This window comes from Salvelinus alpinus, chromosome 15 (assembly GCF_045679555.1).
Source record: "Salvelinus alpinus chromosome 15, SLU_Salpinus.1, whole genome shotgun sequence".
Lineage (NCBI taxonomy): Eukaryota > Metazoa > Chordata > Actinopteri > Salmoniformes > Salmonidae > Salvelinus > Salvelinus alpinus.
The window spans coordinates 9038758-9049720 of NC_092100.1; positions in this window are offsets into that span (position 1 = coordinate 9038758).

Genomic DNA, 10963 nt, shown 5'->3' on the forward strand with positions numbered 1-10963 from the left:
AAATCAGAATATAAGACAATTTGAAATGATTTAGAAGAGATAAATTATTTTGAGAAATGTTAATTCAAGTGCTTTGAACTCGTTGAGAAACACTGATTGGCTGATGGCCAGCAAGCTGCTTCAACCATAAACTAAAAGTACAACTATCATGCTTGTAAACAAATTATAGTGTTCAAAAACCATATTAAAACAAAGGTAGGGGAGTGGATCAGAAAACCAGTCCGTATCTGGTGTGACCACCATTCATGCAGCACTACACATCTCCTTCACAACGTTGTCCCACTCCTCTTCAATGGCTGTGCAAAGTGGCTGGATTTGGGCGGGAACTAGAACACACTGTCATACACTTTGATCCAGAGCATTCCAAACATACTCAAATGTAAAAATATATATATATATATATTTAACTAGGAAAGTCAGTTAAGAACAAATTCCTATCTACAGTGACGGCCTACACCAGCCAAACCCAGATGACGCTGGGCCAATTGTGCGCCGCCCTATGGGACTCCCAATCACGGCCGGTTGTGATACAACCTGAATGGGTGACATGTCTGGTGAGTATGCAGGCCACGGAAGAACTTAGACATTTTCAGCATCCAGGAATTGTGTAGAGATCCTTGTGACATGGGGCCATGCCTTATCATGCTGAAACATGAAGTGATGTAGGTGGATGAATGGCTCTACAGTGGTCCTCAGGATCTCGTCACAGTGTCTCTGTGCATTCAAATTGCCATCAATAGAATGCAATTGTGTTGGTTGTCCGTAGCTTATGCCTGCCCATACCATAACCCCCCCGCCACCATGGGGGTGCTGACATCAACATACTGCAAGCCAGGTACAGTTGAAACCGGGATTCATCCATGAAGAGCACACTTCTCCAGCATGCCAGTTGCCCACTGAAGTGCAGTCCGGTCAAGACCCTGGTGAGGACGACGAGAACGCAGATGAGCTTCACTGAGACGGTTTTTGACAGTTTGTACAGAAATTCTTTGGTTGTGCAAACCCACACTTTCATCAGCTGTCAGGGTGGCTGGTCTCAGATGATCCCGCAGGTGAAGAAGCCTAATGTGGAGGTCATGTGGTGGCTACACGTGGTCTGTGCTTGTGAGGATGGTTAGACATAGTGACGAATTCTCTAAAATGACATTGGAGTTGGCTTATGGTAGAGAAATTAACATTTGATTATCTGGCAACAGCTCTGGTGGACATTCCTGCAGTCAGCATGCAAATTGCACTCTCCCTCAAATTTTCAGACATCTGTGGCATTGTGTTGTGTGACAAAACTGCACATTTTAGAGTGGCCTTTTATTGGCCCCAGCACAAGGTGCACCTGTGTAATGATCATGCTGTTTAATCAGCTTCTTGATATGCCTCACCTGTCAGGTGGATGGATTATCTTGGCAAAGGAGAAATTCTCACTAACAGGGATGTAAACAAATTTGAGAGAAATAAACTTTTTGTGCATATGAAACATTTCTGGGATTTTTTATTTTAGCTCATAAAACATGGGACCAACAGTTTGCATGTTGCGTTTATATTTTTGTTCTGCATACTTTGTCAAATGAATGGATTCACATACAATGTATAGAGCTTAAGTTTCAATGCAATGCTGACATTAACAAAGAATTATTCTAAGCATGATCAGAGAGAGAAACAAAGAAACCATGGCTTGAGCCATGGCCCGTAGCTCATAGGAGCGGGAGAGAGAAATAAAGTGTGTGTATCTGCGTTGTAAGAAGAGTCACTTCGAGGGCTGCCCTACAAATATAATTAAATGATTATACTATTCATCTACGGCAAAGATACTTATATGTTTCCCCTTTCATCTGTGTCTGGTATTTGTTACTGGCTAGCTAGGTTTTCAGCCAGCATGAAATAAAAGGAGGGGAAGGTCGTTCAAAACTCTGACGCATTTGTCATGTTAACACATCCGTCACTGCTGCTGTGAACTGTATCACAAGAGATATGGAAAACAGGAGATGTACCAAAATGTTTACACCATTGATGCAATTTCAATGTTGTTTGAGTTGCTTTGTGTATCACCAAATTTGCTTGAGATGATTTTACTGCTCACAGCATCCAAGTTTCTTGACATAGGTGTTTCTAAGAGCTGTCAATGAAGGCAAGCTCATGAATATAAGCTCCCCGCCCACTCAGCCTGTCTTTTCAAACTTCCTGGTACAGTGCCTTCAGAAAGTATTCAGACCCCTTGACTTTTTCCACGTTTTGTTGTGTTACAGCCTGAATTTAAAATGGATTAAATTGAGATTTTTGGTGACTGGCCTACACACAATACCCCATAATGTTAAAGTGGAATTATGTTTTTCTAAATGTTTACAAATTAATTCAAAATGAAAAGCTGAAATGTCTTAAGTCAATAAGTATTCAACCCTGTTCTTATGGCAAGCCTTAAAAAGTTCAGGGGTAAAAATTTGCTTAACAGGTTCACATAATAAGTTGCATGGACTATGTGTGCAGTAATAGTGTTTATCATGATTTTTGAATGAATTCCTAATCTCTGTACCCCACACATACAATTATCTTTGAGCATGGTGAAGTTATTAATTACAATTTGGATGGTGTATAAATACACCCAGTCACTACAAAGATACAGGCGTCATTAATCCAAAATTAAATCTAGAATCGGCTTCCTATTTTGCAACAAAGCATCCTTCACTCATGCTGCCAAACATACCCTCGTAAAACTGACCATCCTACCGATCCTCGACTTCGGCGATGTCATTTACAAAATAGCCTCCAACACTCTACTCAACAAATTGGATGCAGTCTATCACAGTGCCATCCATTTTGTCACCAAAGCCCCATATACTACCCACCACTGCGACCTGTACGCTCTCGTTGGCTGGCCCTCGCTTCATACTCGTCGCCAAACCCACTGGCTCCAGGTCATCTACAGGTCTCTGCTAGGTAAAGCCCCGCCTTATCTCAGCTCATTGGTCACCATAGCAGCACCCACCCGTAGCACATGCTCCAGCAGGTATATCTCACTGGCCACCCCCAAAGCTAATTCTTCCTTTGGCCTTTCCTTCCAGTTCTCTGCTGTCAATGACTGGAACGAACTGAAAAAATCACTGAAGCTGGAGACTCTTACCTCCCTCACTAGCTTTAAGCACCAGCTGTCAGAGCAGCTCACAGATCACTGCACCTGTACATAGCCCATCTGTAAATAGCCCATCCAATCTACCTCATTCCCATACTGTATATATTTATTTATCTTACTCCTTTGCACCCCAGTATCTCTACTTGCACATTCATCTTCTACATATTCTACCATTCCAGTGTTTAAGTGCTATATTGTAATTACTTCGCCACCATGGCCTATCTATTGCCTTACCTCCCTTATCCTACCTCATTTGCACATGCTGTAAATATACTTTTCTACTGTATTATTGATTGTATGTTGTATGTTTGTTTATTCGATGTGTAACTCTGTGTTGTTGTATGTGTCGAACTGCTTTGCTTTATCTTGGCCAGGTCGCAGTTGTAAATGAGAACTTGTACCTGGTTAAATAAAGGTGAAAATATATTTATTTATTTTTTATTTAAAAAAATCCTAACTCAATTACCAAAAAGGAAGAAAATCGCTCAGGGATTTCACCATGACGCCAATGGTGACATTAAAACAGAGTTTAATGGCTACAGAGTTTAATGGCTGTGGTAAGAGAGAACTGAGGATGGATCAACAACATTGTAGTTACTCCACAATGCTAACCTAACTGACAGAGGGAAAATACAGAAGCCTGTACAGAATAAAAATATTCCAAAACATGTATCATGTTTGCAACCAGGCACTAAAGTAATACTGGGAGAATAAAAATTAGCAAAGCAATTTACTTTTTGTCCTGAATTCAAAGTGTTACGTTTGGTGCAAATCCAATACAACACATTACTGAGTAACACTCTCCATAATTTCAAGCATAGTGGTGGCTGTATCATGTTATGGGTATGCTTGTAATCATGAAAGGACTGGTGAGTTTTTCTGGATGAAAAAATAAATGGAATGGAGCTAAGCACAGGCAAAAGCCTAGAGGAAAACCTGGTTTAGTCTGCTTTCCATCAGACACAGATGAATTCACAGATTCACAGATGAATTCACCTTTCAGCCGGACAATAACCTAAAACCAAGAAGACAATGAATGTCCCTGAGTGGCTGAATTACAGTTTTAATCTATGGCAAGACCTGAAATGGTTGCCTAGCAATGATCAACAACCAATTTGACAAAGCTTGAAGAATTTCAGAAAAAAAACAATGGGAAAATGTTATACAATCCAGGTGTGGAAAGCTCTTAGAGACTTACCCAGAAAGACTCACAGCTGTAATCGCTGCCAAAGGTGCTTCTACAAAGTATTGACTCAGGGGTATTTCTGTAATTCATTTTCAATAAATTAGCAAAAATGTCTAACATGTTTTCACTTATTGTAAGTAGATGGGTGAGATATAATAATAATAATAATATGTTTATAAAAAATTTAATTCAGGCTGGAACAACAGCATGTGGAATAAGTCTCGGGGTATGAATACATTCTGAAGGAACTCTAGTTAGCCATGAGAGAAAAAGTACTTTTCCCAAAAATATTTATATTTCCTCAAAAGTTTATGGGTGATATTTTAATCACTATAAAGACTATTTTACATGGGAATCAGAATGATTGTTTGGGGACCTTGAAGAAGGGTGGGGGAATGATTTATTACAATTATTTTTAAGCCTTACCTGAGATTACATTTTTCAAAATATTATTTTTAAAGAAGAGAAACTGCTTATTTTAGGGTTCTTCAGCAGTTTCAACATCATCCTAAAAGACTCATGCAGTTGTGTTGTTTGGTCAGGTAAATTGTCAGTTTGACACGGACTCATTCAAAGCCGTGAGAACACTACACAAACACATTTGAGGGGGAATCCCTGTAAATGTATTGTCGACCTGCCAATTCCGTACAGGAAAGAAAGGATGTGGTATGCTTCTCCTATGTGTTCAGTCTCACACAAAGGCTGCAGTGTGCTTTATGTATTTCAACCACAATTCTGTATATTTCTTCACCCGTTTTCACCCTTTTAAAGGGTCATCAGAATAAATTTCACCTGGAGACAAAACTGCATTAAAAAAAGCACCACCGCAGAACTCATTAGCTAAGGAATATTTACTTTTGTGACTACAGTAGGTTTCATTTTGAAATGTGGACACAATAAGTCAACAACTGTCCATCTTCCTTTCACTGTGCAAAAGAAAGCTATCGCTGAAACCCAAATCTTTTCAATGACTCTAAACATGAAGGCCAGCATTGTGGAAATATTGTAAAATTCTAACTTCACAGCAAATTCTCCTGTGTTAAATCAACACTGACACTCTCTTTTGACGAACATATCAAGACTGTTTCAAGGACAGCTTTTTTCCATCTACGTAACATTGCAAAAATCAGAAACTTTCTGTCCAAAAATGATGCAGAAAAATTTATCCATGCTTTTGTTACGTCTAGGTTAGACTACTGCAATGCTCTACTTTCCGGCTACCCGGATAAAGCACTAAATAAACTTCAGTAAGTGCTAAACACGGCTGCTAGAATCCTGACTAGAACCCAAAAATGTGATCATATTACTCCAGTGCTAGCCTCCCTACACTGGCTTCCTGTTAAGGCAAGGGCTGATTTCAAAGTTTTACTGTTAACCTATAAAGCGTTACATGGGCTTGCTCCTACCTATCTTTCCGATTTGGTCCTGCCGTACATACCTACACGTAGGCTAAGGTCACAAGACGCAGGCCTCCTAATTGTCCCTAGAATTTCTAAGCAAACAGCTGGAGGCAGGGCTTTCTCCTATAGAGCTCAATTTTTATGGAATGGTCTGCCTACCCATGTGAGAGACGCAGACTCGGTCTCAACTTTTAAGTCTTTACTGAAGACTCATCTCTTCAGTGGGTCATATGATTGAGTGTAGTCTGGCCCAGGAGTGTGAAGGTGAACGGAAAGGCTCTGGAGCAACGAACCGCCCTTGCTGTCTCTGCCTGGCCGGTACCCCTCTCTCCACTGGGATTCTCTGCCTCAAACCCTATTACAGGGGCTGAGTCATTGGCTTACTGGTGCTCTTTCATGCCGTCCCTAGGAGGGGTGAGTCACTTGAGTGGGTTGAGTCACTGACGTGATCTTCCTGTCTGGGTTGGCGCCCCCCTTGGGTTGTGCCGTGGCGGAGATCTTTGTGGGCTATACTCGGCCTTGTCTCAGGATGGTAAGTTGGTGGTTGAAGATATCCCTCTAGTGGTGTGGGGACTGTGCTTTGGCAAAGTGGGTGGGGTTATATCCTGCCTGTTTGGCCCTGTCCGGGGGTATCATCGGATGGGGCCACAGTGTCTCCTGACCCCTCCTGTCTCAGCCTCCAGTATTTATGCTGCAGTAGTTTATGTGTCGGGGGGCTAGGGTCAGTTTGTTATATCTGGAGTACTTCTCCTGTCTTATCCGGTGTCCTGTGTGAATTTAAGTATGCTCTCTCTAATTCTCTCTTTCTCTATTTCTTTCTCTCTCTCGGAGGACCTGAGCCCTAGGACCATGCCTCAGGACTACCTGGCATGATGACTCTTTGCTGTCCACAGTCCACCTGGCCGTGCTGCTGCTCCAGTTTCAACTGTTCTGCCTGCGGCTATGGAAACCTGACCTGTTCACCGGACGTGCTACCTGTCCCAGACCTGCTGTTTTCAACTCTCTAGAGACAGCAGGAGCGGTAGAGATACTCTTAATAATCGGCTATGAAAAGCAAACTGACATTTACTCCTGAGGTGCTGACTTGCTGCACCCTCGACAACTACTGTGATTATTATTATTTGACCATGCTGGTCATTTATGAACATTTGAACATCTTGGACATGTTCTGTTATAATCTCCACCCGGCACAGCCAGAAGAGGACTGGCCACCCCTCATAGCCTGGTTCCTCGCTAGGTTTCTTCCTAGGTTTTGGCCTTTCTAGGGAGTTTTTCCTCGCCACCGTGCTTCTACACCTGCATTGCTTGCTGTTTGGGGTTTTAGGCTGGGTTTCTGTACAGCACTTTGAGATATCAGCTGATGTAAGAAGGGCTCTATAAATACATGTGATTTGATTTGATTTAACACTGGGCGAGTGTCTATACGGGGTCCACACTTTTATAGTGTTAAATTAACACTGTGCTTAGTGCTGACGCTGTTACACTTTGTCAGTGTTAGGTAATTAACACTTCCAGTATTAGGCAATAACATCTGAAAGATGTTTTAATACTACAAAGTTTATATAGTTTACACCAATGGTGTTATACTGGGCTAGCCTGTGTTGGCCTGATGTGGGATTGCTGTGGGCTAGCCTGCACCCAGCAAACATGGTCCATCGAATACCCACATGGGGAAATTGGGGTAATGTTTGCTGGACCCCTGTATATTTTTGTTTATTGATCAGGTTGAGACTGATGGCTTAGTTAGAGGACTTCAATGTTACTTGACAGTTGTCAAGACAGCATGTTGTATAACTGAGTCAAACAAGGTGTGCCTGGTATCCTTTTGACCCTAATTTAACTCACCACAGCCGTACGTGTGTGAGTAATGTGTGTATTTATTTTGGTTGGGGGCCCCCTAGCGGCCCCGAGGCCCTAAGCGGTCGCTTAATTCGCTTAGGGGCTAGGGCCGGCCCTGATCCTGGTGCTTATCTCAGGTTCCACATGGAGCTGTCTGTGTAGCCTGAGCCCAAGGAGTCATGGCTGGGCGTTGACCAATCCTAGCTGCCTGTCACAAGCCATTCCCCGTGACTGACAGAGGCAAAGTGAAAATGTCAACTGGTCAACCACCTTTGGAGGCGCTACACTACCCTCTCTGTCCTTCCCATAGCCACCAGACAAAGGTGGAACCGGTGACTTGTGGCTGTACTAAATCTCTCTCTCTCTCTCTCTCTCTCTCTCTCTCTCTCTCTCTCTCTCTCTCTCTCTCTCTCTCTCTCTCTCTCTCTCTCTCTCTCTCTCTCTCTCTCTCTCTCTCTCTCTCTCTCTCTCTCTCTCTCTCTCTCTCTCTCTCTCTCTCTCTCTCTCTCTCTCTCTCTCTCTCTCTCTCTCTCTCTCTCTCTCTCTCTCTCTCTCTCTCTCTCTCTATATATATATATATATATATATCTATATATATATATATATATATAAGAGAGGTGGCAGGTAGCCTAGTGGTTAGAGTGTTGGGCCAGTAACTGAAAGGTTGCTGGATTGAGTCCCAGAGCTGACAAGGTAAAAATATGTCATTCTTCCCCTGAGCAAGGCAGTTAACCCACAGTTCCCCGGGCGCAGAAGACACGGATGTCAATTAAGGCATCCCTCCGCACCTCTCTGATTCAGAGGGGTTGGGTTAAATGTGGAAGACACATTTCAGTTGAATGCACTCAGTTGTACAACTGACCCTTTCTCTCTACCTCTCCAAACTAGGAAAGGAGACAGTGTGAGATTGGAGTCATAACAGCCTCTGCTTTTAGGGGTCTCGCCTTATTACAAATCAAATTGAATTTTATTTGTCACATGCGCCGAATACTGTGAAATGCTTATTTACATTCAACAACACGGTTGAAGAAATAGAGTTAAGAAAATATTTACTAATAAACTAAAGTAAAACATTTTTTAAATGACATAACAACAACGAGGCTATATACAGCGGGTACCGGTACTGGGTCAATGTGCGGGGGCACCGGTTAGTCGAGGTAATTTATGAAGTAACTATGCATAGATAATAAACAGCGAGTAGCAGACGTGTAAAAAAAGGGGGGGGGGGGGGGTCAATGTAAATAGTCCGGGTGGCCATTTGATTCATTGTTCAGCAGCCTTATGGCTTGGGGGTAGAAGCTGTTCAGGAGCCTTTTGGTCCTAGACTTGGCGCTCCGGTACCGCTATGACTTGGATGACTGGAGTCTTTGACAATTTTTAGGTCCTTCCTCTGACACCGCCTAGTATAGAGGTCCAGGATGTCAGGAAGCTTGTCCCCAGTGATGTACTGGGCCGTACGCACTACCCTCTGTAGCGCCTTACGGTCAGATGCCGAGCAGTTGCCATACCAGGCGGTGATGCAACCGGTCAGGATGCGCTCAAAGGTGCACCTGTAGAACTTTTCAAGATATGGGGACCAATGCCAAATATATTTTTTGGTCTCCTAAGAGGGAAAAGGTGTTGTCGTGTCCTCTTCACAACTGTCTTGGTGTGTTTGGACCATGATAGTTTGTTGGTGACGTGGACACCAAGGAATTTGAAACGCTCGACCCTCTCCACTTCAGCGCCGTCGATGTTAAATGGGGCCCTCCTTTTCCTGTAGTCCACGATCATCTCCTTTGTCTAGCTCACATTGGGGGAGAGGTTGCCATACGATGTCATCAACAAGCTCACTGTTGGTTGTTAAAATGCATCAAACTCAATGAGGAAATCTGGGTAATGGAAATGAATGTAGAACAGCGTATCAGACTACATTCTTTCTCTGCGTGGTCCAATACTGTACTTAGTTTTCAAAGCTACATATCTTCCGTCAGCTTCATTCTTGCAGTTGACAGGAGCCATCAGTGCAGACGGCTGTAGCGCTATCTGACACGAGACTGCAAATACTGTAATATACAATCACAGGTCTTCAAACAGAGAAGTAATAGCCTCATCATTATAATGGGACTAGGGATAACCAAACAAATATTTCACATTCAGCATAATTTGGCTTATTAAAAAAAAAAAAGATCTCGAGGTGTACCAGAGCAGTGAATTGATTGGAAATGCCATTTCTATATGATTAGGTAGTTAAATCATATGGTAAGGGGATTATTTGTTGCTGTTTAAATCAAACCCTTTAGATTTTTTGGGGGGTGAGGACACTGTTCAGGCTTCACACTTCAGACAGATTCCAACTCTGAGTTTGGTAGGAGATAACAGCTCCGATGGAACAGAGGGGTTAAATGCGGAAGACACGTTTCAGTTGAACATACATTCAGTTGGACAACTTACTAGATATCCCCCTTTCCCTGTTGAGCATTTGAAACATTGAACTCATTTGTAACAGGAACAAAGAAAAGCGGTGATATATAGTGTCGTAGTCTGAACACACACTGTGGAGTTTACACAATGTATCTAGACATTAATGACAAAAGACTATAGCTCAGAAAGATTCATATCAGACTCGGAGATGACAAATATTTTTCGTCAGTCATTACCTCATTCTCTTAGGTTTACAATGAAATAGTCCTCACCCGGCAGTCATTACCTCATTCTCTTAGGTTTACAGTGAAATAGTCCTGTCATTACCTCATCCTCTTAGGTTTACAATGAAATAGTCCTCACCCGGCAGTCATTACCTCATTCTCTTAGGTTTAGAATGAAATAGTCCTCAGTCATTACCTCATTCTCTTAGGTTTACAATGAAATAGTCCTCAGTCATTACCTCATTCTCTTAGGTTTACAATTAAATAGTCCTCACCCGGCAGTCATTACCTCATTCTCTTAGGTTTAGAATGAAATAGTCCTCAGTCATTACCTCATTCTCTTAGGTTTACAGTGAAATAGTCCTCACCTGGCAATCATTACCTTACTATCTTAGGTTTACAGTGAAATAGTCCTCAGTCATTACCTCATCCTCTTAGGTTTACAATGAAATAGTTCTCACCCGGCAGTCATTACCTCATTCTCTTCGGTTTAGAATTAAATAGTCCTCAGGCATGACCTCATTCTCTTAGGTTTACAGTGAAATAGTCCTCACCCGGAAGTCATTACCTCATTCTCTTAGGTTTAGAATGAAATAGTCCTCAGTCCTTACCTCATTCTCTTAGGTTTACAGTGAAATAGTCCTCACCCGGAAGTCATTACCTCATTCTCTTAGGTTTAGAATGAAATAGTCCTCAGTCCTTACCTCATTCTCTTAGGTTTAGAATGAAATAGTCCTCAGTCATTACCTCATTCTCTTAGGTTTACAGTGAAATAGTCCTCACCCGGAAG